Here is a 10,319-nt window from a genome sequence, read left to right as displayed (position 1 = left end):
ACTTTTAACCACAAAGAGGAAAAGGCAATTTTTCCCAAAGCATCAGTAGGACAATTGTGCCACAATCGCTTCCTTGATTTAATATATCCCACTCCCTCCATAAAGCACGCTGTTACAATGAATACACACGTAAAGTCCCATGATGGCCGGTCGCGTGTCGCCGCAGCGTCCCATCAACATCGATAGCGTGACGGTTATGCCTGATGAACGCCCAATACCGACACACTCACACTCAGGCTATCCTGATGAACAAGTGTATCTCTCGACATAGCCAGGCATCCATTAGCTTTTCAGTTGCAACAATACCAAAAAAAAAAAACATATTGTGCGAGCGACGTTCCACCACAGCGACGATAAACATTTTTCGCACTTTGCTATTATGTTGTAGCTGTTAATTTTTTTTTTTGCTGAAAATTTTCACTAAGTATACTGTTCCTTTTCAAATTGATTGCATATGGGCGGTTGGCTTTAGTAAATGACTGCGAGCGTTTCTTTGGTGAAAGGACGAACTGACAGTTGGTCACGTGCAACTGGAGCGTGGCAATAACCTTTGGCAAACCCACGCAAAACATATTCGCACACATACATATTAGTGTTCTATTCGGCAGGAGGTTACATTAAAAATTTTTAATTTTGAAAGCGCATTAGGACAGTGTTGCGAATTTATGCTTGTATATTCGTAATTTTTTAGATGTATGGGTATGTGTGCTCTTTTGGAAGGATGCGCTCATTGCCTGGCACATGTTGCACGATTATTGCCAACGATTTATCACAGCCAAGCGCAAATGTGCGAAAAACATTATACATACAAACACAAACAGAAACATACGCATAAATTACATATGTATGTAATACATGAATTGATAGCAATAAATATTTATTTTTATATGCATACATACATATGTACAAATGTATATGTGCATGGGCGAATTTGGCAACAGATCTACTCTTGAAAGTGTGAAAAATTGTTCGTACATATGTAAGTATGTATGTATCTATACGTCTGTTTGTTGTCAAGATTAATTTCCAAACGTCAGCGCAAGTTGTAGCGCCATTTACAAGCTTTTTCCATTATAATCTCTTACCTTGACTTCTGACATCATTTCCAACCCTTTCCTGCGCATAATTCGACATTTTAGATATTTAATTTGTTTCATACTGCCGATTTAAATTTTCAGCTAGGCACACAAGTACTTGAAAAAATAACGGTTTTGCATTTTCGCTTTTACTTCGCTTCATCAAGTATTTTACTGATGTTATTTCTTACCTTTTGATCATTCATAACAGCGGGCGTTGGCACCAAATTTTAACTGTCATAAAATGTGAAAGCTCTTCATTCGCTGAAAAAGGTATCGTTGTTGTCATTTTTGTTAGCGCCCGTTCGGAAAAATTTAGATGGGCTTAATGTAGAGTGAGAAATCAAGGAAATATAAGTGACAACTAGGTAAAATGAAGTGACAAGAGCCACTGATATGCTGCCAGGCATTAGGAATCTCCTTCACCACGATTATGTTCCGCTCTTACCGGGCCTTTTGTATGGTTTCCAGACAGATAGTGTTCCAACGATACTATCGATATTGAGTAAGCATCGATACTGAGGGTATAAAAAGAGTACTTTAATACTCGATACCTCGTTTGGGGATTTTACTCGACACATTGCACAGTACTCGTAGTATCGAATACTTTTTAAAAAACACACTTTTTAAATTTTTTCTTCCATTGGCAACCCAATTTTCTTTACTTATATGGATTACTATTATCAATTTTGTCCATCACTTAAAATAAACTGAAATTTCGTATAGTCTGTTGCATAACATAAACCAAATAAGTTTAAGTTTAATGGCCTTATTCATAAAGAATTAAGTAGGTTTAAAGAACTTAACAAAATGACACTTTCATACATTTTTCAGTTTATAAACCTTTTTTATTTTTTATGAATAAGGCAAAGTTCACGAAAATGCATAATTTTTAGAAACTTTTTGGGTATACAGTTTTGTAACCTATTCAACTTTACGTGTAGCCTACTACCGTTGACTTTTAATTCAAACTTGCACATTATTATATAGGCTACAAAAATGCATACCCATAAAGTTTACAAAAATTCTTAATAAAAATTGAAATTCGTGAAAATATATATATATATATATATATATATATATATATATATGTATGTATGTATGTATGTACATTTAACGTTAAAATTACTTCTAACGTGAAAGTAAGTTCTGCAATGAAATAAAAATCAAATATTTTAAATGTCTATTGTTTTAACTTCAGGAAATAACTAGATATACGATTGAAGAATAAAATAATTTTAGTATCCCAAAAAACGTATTTTAATGAGTCCGACTCTGAGTATTATCGTTACTTTTTCCCTGACACTTTTAGAGTATCGATACCATGAGCTCGATGCCAGAATGAGTACTCAGTATCGATACCAAAGACTGAAACTTCGAACCCTACAAACAGAAGTATTTGACTGTATTCTAATTCATCATGATGTAGGGTTCAATTAGGGTTGCCAACCGTACTATAATATATAGTATTTTACCATTTTTCCGGTCGGCGTACTATATACTATTGGAAAAAATATAGTACGCAAAAATACTATATTTCTTCAATTACAAACATAAATATATTTCAGTAATTCGCACGAAAAAGTATGTATTAAAATGGATGACCTTTATAGATACTGAAATATTAAATTATATAATATTAAATGAAACATTCTTTAAAGTAAAAGGTCATGTGAGTTTATTATTTATTTTATAATCAAAAAAGGTAAAATAGTTTTAACAAGTAAGAAAGTCTAAGTTCGGGCGGAGCCGAACATTAAATACCCGGCGCAAGTATTAAATATACGTTTTTTCACCTTTACGAAAGCTACCGCTAGATGGTAAGCCGGGGTGTATCAATTTTGAGTAAATTAGCGTCCTTAAATTTCGAAATATTGCAGTTTCAAGCATTTCGGAAATTTACCGTTATATGAAAAGCGGCCGTAATTTTAGTCCGATTTCAATAATTTTCAACGTTTTTCTTTTATGTGGCAAGTACAATAAAAATACCGAGTTTGGTACAAATTGGTAGAACAGTTACCGATATACATATATGTGATCATAAGTGGGCGGTGCCAAGCCCATTTTCCAAAATTTTACCATAAACGTATATATCGGTAAAGAATTTTTGCAAGCATCAATTTTTAATAAATAAGCTTTAATATTTACTGATTCATCGAAGATTTTGTATTTCTCTAAATTACCGTTATATGGGATGTGGGCGTGGTTATTGTCCGATTTTTTAAATTTTCGGCCATTTAGTATGCTGTACCAAGGCCAACAACTGTGCCAAGTTTGGAATAAATTGGTGCAGCGGTTACCAAGATATACACATGTAACCATAAGTAGGCGTGGTTACGCCCATTTTCCAAAAATTTATAATATTCTTATTTTTGATCTAGAAATTGTTTTAAATATCAATTTTGAGTGAATAATCTTCAGTAGTTACTAAAATATCGCAGTTTTCGTATTTTTGGAAATTACCGTTATTTGGGAAGTGGGCGTGGTTACAGTCCGATTTCGCCCATTTTCAATACCAACCTACCTTGGATTAACGAAAACCTACATACCAAATTTCGTTGAGATATCTCAATTTTTGCTCGAGTTATCCTGTACACGGACGGACGGACGGACGGACAGACGGACAGACGGACGGACAGACAGACATGGCTTAATCGATTTCTCTATTCATTCTGAGCATTTATGTATACATTTGTCTATATCTGTCTCGATTCGTTTTGGCTGTTACAAACAACCGTTATGTGAACAAAATTAATATACCCTTGTGCACAAGTGCGCTCGGGTATAAAAACACTGAGAAATAATTAACAAATTTACTTAAGATTATTTCATTTCTACTCTCTATTCCAACAACTTCGGCATTCACAGGAAGAACTCTTTCCATCACTTGAAAATCGCTTTTACTTATTCTTTAAATAAAATACTATATATATTTGAAGTGTACTATATTTTTTCCAATTTTTTTTTTAAAGTACTATAAATATCTTGGAAAATGTTGGCAACCCAAGGTTCAATCGATACAACCAATGATACTCGATAATCTTTTTGTGATGCCAAGTATTTCTATACTTGATACTTTTTTGTTCGGTATCGTGTAAGTATCGAAAAGAGTACTTGGTTTCAAAATACTAATTTCCAATAGTTTCGTAATTGCATCGGCAACTCAACAAACGATGCACAGTGCATTGTCCCATAGGCAAAATTAGAATATTTAAGTAATATACATCTTTGTAAAGCTAACATAGTACCTTTAATAGATTTGGAAGTTTAATTGCTAACAGCAAAGAGCGCTAAAGTCAGAAAATTTCTGAGGTACAACTGTTGAACCAAAAAGGGACTTTTACTGTGTTACAAAAAAAAAAACAAATTGTCAAAAATTCAGTTTTTAGTGTATTACTTTGAAACTTAACAGTTTTGCTTACTACTATACGTACAAAAAACATAAATATTTTTTGGTAAATGCTTTTTATTGAAACGTTGTTTGTGCTATCGAAAACTTTTGAGATGTTTTTATTGGAATTCCCAAAATTGCTAAAGTTTGGTAGTGTGAAATAAAAAAAAATTTAAGTGTAGCTTATTTTTTATGTATTTACTATTTTGGTACGTTTTGAAGTGATTTAATAGAATCTGTGAATATGTTTTAGATTTTCCTGTCGGAACTGTAAAAAATTATGTGCATTTTTTAGCCATATGTCCTAAGTTTCAGAAAAGTTTATGGTATTGCCAAAATTTAAAAAATTAAGATATGTATTATTTGTTTTCTAATACATACTATAAAAAATGAACCTAGCTTTGACGAAGTGTATAATTTTTATAAAATAGCAACAAATTGGAAGTAATAGCAGTTTTTTTAGCGGAAACCTTAAATTTTTACAAAATTAAAAAAACAGATATAAATAAAAAGTAGACGAATTTTTATTTTATTTAGATACTTCGATAAGAAACCTAACAATTAGTAGGAAAAAAATTACAATTTTCTGCCGGAAATTGGAAATTTTGTATTTTTTTAAAACATCTAAATTTTTTAATTTTATAAAAACAAAAAATATTAGATAATCAATAAAACTCTCGTGTCACAAAACAACACAAAAAAATCAAAACGAAATTACGGAGATTGATAGAAGTCTTATTGAAAATTTTGGCATAATATTAATAGTTTTATCCTGCGGAATCCCGGTTAATGTTATAACGTTTAAGGAGCTGCTATATATTACTAGAAACATGCCAATTACTAGAAACATGCCAAGTTTATTAGTACATGGGTGTGATGTTTTGGAACACTTCAACTTGTAAATAGGTAATAAGAAATTAAAAAACGTTTTAAGAATTTTATTATTTATTATTATTTTCTTCATTGTGTTTCTCCTAAGAAGCCTTAGAAGACAGACATAAAAATATAAGGAATGTGCGATTTTCCCGTATAAGAAAAACGACGAAAGATTTAATGGACCTTATGATTAAAAACTCAGAAATTGCTTTTTCTTAAAACTTCAGACCCTTTACTTAAAATTATTTGAAGAAATCAAGTAAAACTTCTGAAATTTTAAGAATAGGCAATTGCTTTGTTTTTATTCTTAAGGCTCAATGGCTCATTTGTTATTAATATCGGATCCGGAAGTATCATCAAAAAATAAAAATTAATTTGAGAAAATTGACATACATATACATTTAAAAGAAAACATTATAAATTACATTTTAAATAAATTATCTTATTTACTGAGCAAATTTAGAAATTTTTTTATTTATGATCCTGTTTAAAGAAAATATTTAATTATAAATTTTTTCAATAACTAAAATTCATAAGGGAGACCAAATTTGCCAAAGAGTTAGAAAGTTTAGCTTTATAACTTATTATTATTTTTTAGTGCATTCTGATCACAAATGTAGCAAAAATATACTTTTTGAGAAAAAGGATATATGGGAGGTAGTCATGTTCTTACACCGAACAAAACGAAATTTGCCACAGAGCTTCGTTCTGTTGCTAAATTTAAACTTTCAAAAGTACATAAGTATGTTCGGAGGTAGTCATGTCCTTGCACGAACGAAACGAAATTTACCACAGAGCTTAAGGACATAATTTCACAGACGGCTACCAATTCGCGCTTTATTCTGCTTTTAATTGTAGCTGAAATTAAGCTTTTAAAAATAAGGATGTATGGGAGGTAGTCGTGTCCTTGCAACGATATTGCCGAAACTTCGAATTTTTCTTAATTTATATATTTTGAACCAGCGCACCAAATTTCATTTTTCTGCGATATCTCCCCTAGTTGTTCCGATTCACTATATGGGGGCGAAGCACTCTGCGACGCCCGTTATTGGAGTTCTAGAGACATTTTTTTCAAAATTATATTGGGAATTATGTACATACATGTGTAAAAAAATTACGACCACAAAAGGGGATATTTGAATATACGGGCATGTGCTGTAAATCGTACGATTTGAAATCGGTGCGATTTTCAAAATTTATTTTGGAGAGTTCTTAACAAAACGGAAAAAATTTGCCTCTAACGAATTATACCAGGACACCACGTCTGCGCCACAAATTTAAAAGTTTTTCGTCACCAACCAACACTTTTCCAGCTTTCAACTTCTCATATACCGCCACAACTCATTATTGAAACCAACCAGTCGCAAGGTACGTGGTTATATTCAGTGCACTTTATCAATATAGACATATTTTTATAAAAAAAAAAATAAATAAATAAATATCGTTTAATTTGCGTCAAAGCTCAAATATAAAACTACGCGAGTGCAAAGATAGCCATATAGCAGTAACTTTGTGAAAGCATCAACTTCGGGTTATCATATTCAAGTGATTCTCCACATTCGAGTGCCAACAGTTAGTGTTGGTTTAAAGTGTACACACACACACACGACAGTGAAAAGTGTTATATCCATTTTAAATTTAGTTGCAACATCAGCTTTTTTTGATTTCCGACTTTCTTGCTATCGTCATTAGATTAAATTCACTTTTTATGTTAGTTTCACTGAAGTAATCAATTTCTTGCACTAACCTCTTTTCACGATTCACTTGTCATTGGTTTGTGAACACATAACCTCACTTCTGCAATCTGCATGTTAATTAGCTTTGCAATTCAAAGTATTCACCGGAGTTTTTATCACAACTAGCCCTTAATTCACGTTATTCACTTTCACAAAGTCACTTTGTTGCATCTTGGCTCTATTGCTTTTTGATCTGCACACACTTTATTGTTTTATAAGGACGCTGCTGGTCCCTAGAAATACATATATATATACAGGTATATATCTGCACAGTTGGGTGGCGAGTTTTATTTGCATATACGTATCAAAGTTACATATATCCATAAACCTTTGCTGAAAAAATAATAATAATAATAATAAAGAATTGGAAAAATTACGAATATTTTCATTGTGGATACATTTTACAATCTTTGGCGGTTTTGGTATTTTTTGACTCTAGCGGCAAACAATTTGGTTTTTTAAAAATTTCAACAGGTTCGAATAATCTGCTACATATTTGCCTTTAGCATTATCAAATCTTCGAAAAGATTTTTAAATTTTTAACGAACTCCTGTTTTTTCTGTTGGTTGTAAACCCATCTTCAACCTCACAATGAATTCATTCATGAGCTTAGCGGAAGAATTGACAGAATTTGAGTCCGACTTTCTTGCTTCGTCAATATCAGAGCAAAATAAGCATGTCCTTGCGATTCAGCAAGAAGAACTCAGAGAGAAAACAAAACTAGCTTACGATGCCCTCAACACCTCTGAAGATTTTTCACAAGAAGATAATAGGACATACAGAAAAATAAATAGAGGCGCGTTTGCTAGTTATGTAAATTGCATGTCGTCTTTGGCTGCTCAGGCTGAGAAACTAGCAAAAGAAGAACGGGATGTAGAACAGAAGCCTATGCGAAAACACAATATTCACCTTCCACCGTGTGATATCGATGTTTTCAAAGGCGATTATATGTCTTGGCCAACATTTCGAGATATGTTCACGGCCATTTACATCTCGAATCAGGAGCTTACTCCAGTTGAGAAGCTATATTACCTCAACCAAAAAACCAGAGGGGAAGCCAAAGACATTGTGAATAAGTGCCTTATGACTAATGAAGGTTTCGCCACAGCGTGGAACAATTTGTGTGAGCGATACGAAAATAAGCGTATCCTCGTTAATACACAATTAAAAATTCTGTTTAATCTTAATTCCGTTGATAGTGAGTGTGGTAGCTCTATAAAAAGATTGCAGCCTGATATTAACAATTGCTTGTCATCCCTACAAAGTCACCAAATTGACATTTCAAATTGGGACGCAATTATTGTGTATCTTTGCTCTACTAAATTGCCTGACAGTACTTTGGCTCTATGGGAGCAAACCATAGACCACACAGGCACCTTACCGAAGTGGGAAGATATGGACATGTTCCTATCTAACAGGTTTCAAACCCTGGAAACCCTGACAGGCTTAAAGGGTACAAAAGCGGTTAAAGCGCCAAAGCCGCAAAACGCCAAAAACCCTTCAGAAGCCCATACCAAAAGACTTGGTGCATTCCAAGCAAGCGTGACCAAGTTCACTTGTACAATGTGCCAAACGAATGAGCACAAACTACGCCGCTGTTCCAAATTTTTGAAGCTTACGCCTGATGAGAGGTTTAATTTCTTAAAGAGCAACAACAGTTGCCTGAATTGTTTGAGTGCTGCAGATACCGTGACAAGGTGCACAAGCCCCTTTAATTGCAGCACTTGCCACTCGCGACATCACTCGCTCCTGCACATTCAGACAAATGTGCAAAAGGCAACACCGGCTCGCACGCCGGCTGGACCTGTCAATGACAATGCATCATCCTCCCAACAGGCTCAAGCAAAGCGCAGCTTTAATAATAGAACTCTTAACAATAAAAGCAAAAACGTTAAGTCTTGTTATTCTAACACGAATTCGGGTGTGCTCCTAGGAACAGCTCGCGTAAATATACGTCTCAATGGCACAGATTTTTCTGCTCGAGCACTTATTGATTCTGGTTCTGAGTGTTCGTTCATAACAGAACAACTTAAACGCAGAATCAACCTGCCAGCTAAGAGAATGCATGCCCAAGTTTGGGGCATTACGAATGCAACCTCTGTGCAGGTTAAAGAGGCATGCAGCATAGAACTTCGATCCCCAGTTGATCCATTGTTCAGCCTGCACGCAACTGTGCTCGTCCTAACAAAACTAACTGGAAATCTACCATCCTCAGCGCCATGACTATGCAGGCATTTCCAGGTCTTGTTCTAGCTGATAAACGGTTCTACGTTAATAAAGAAGTAGACCTCGTACTTGGCGGAGATATTTATCCCCAAATTATTTTATGCGGCCTGAAGAAAAATGTACTCAGTACACTTCTCGGCCAAGAAACCGTGTTCGGTTGGATATTAACCGGTTGCACAGATGCACCCAATCCAACCAACAATATAGTTTCGTATCACAGTGAAGTTGCCTTGGACAAACAACTTACTGCATTCTGGGAACTAGAAGACATATCAAAAACCAAAAGCTTGAACGAAGACGACAAATACTGTGATGAGCTTTATCGGAAGACAACTCGTAGACGAGAAGACAGAAAATACGTAGTCTCGCTACCATTTCGGCAGGAATTTCCCGCAAACATCTGCCTAGGCCCTTCTCTTAAAAAGCATGCTCTCAGTTCTTCCGGAATGAAACACGGCTTGCAAAGAATACCATCCTACAAAAAGAGTATAATAGGGTACTAGCTGAATATGAATCACTAGGACACATGTCCAGAATAAATGATAGTATTTCAGCAGACTCTTCCGATAACTACTATTTGCCTCACCAGGCTCTTGGCATAAGATGGAATGCCCATACGGATCTTTTCTATTTCATGGCAAGACCATTGGAGGACCGCGATACACTTACAAAAAGGGCGATACTATCAGCTATCGCCAAGCTATTTGATCCTCTAGGATGGCTTGCTCCAATAGTCGTCGTGACCAAAATACTCATGCAAAGTATTTGGCTAGAAGGCACAGACTGGGATGAGACTGTGTCTTCTATAACTTTGGAACGCTGGCAGAATTTTATCAAACATTACCATGAAATAGACAATATTAGAATACCTCGATGGGTACACTTCGCACCAGGAGATGACATCGAGATACATGGTTTCTGCGACGCATCTGAAAAAGCATATGCGGCTCCTGCATACATGCGCGTTAAAAGAGATGACAAAGTTTTGGTCAACCTTCTTTTGGCAAAAACCAA

Source organism: Rhagoletis pomonella, unplaced genomic scaffold (assembly GCF_013731165.1).
Source record: "Rhagoletis pomonella isolate Grant_MI unplaced genomic scaffold, Rhpom_1.0 Rhpom_scaffold_00006, whole genome shotgun sequence".
Lineage (NCBI taxonomy): Eukaryota > Metazoa > Arthropoda > Insecta > Diptera > Tephritidae > Rhagoletis > Rhagoletis pomonella.
The sequence above is the reverse complement of the archived record's forward strand: the minus strand, read 5'-3'. Positions refer to the sequence as shown.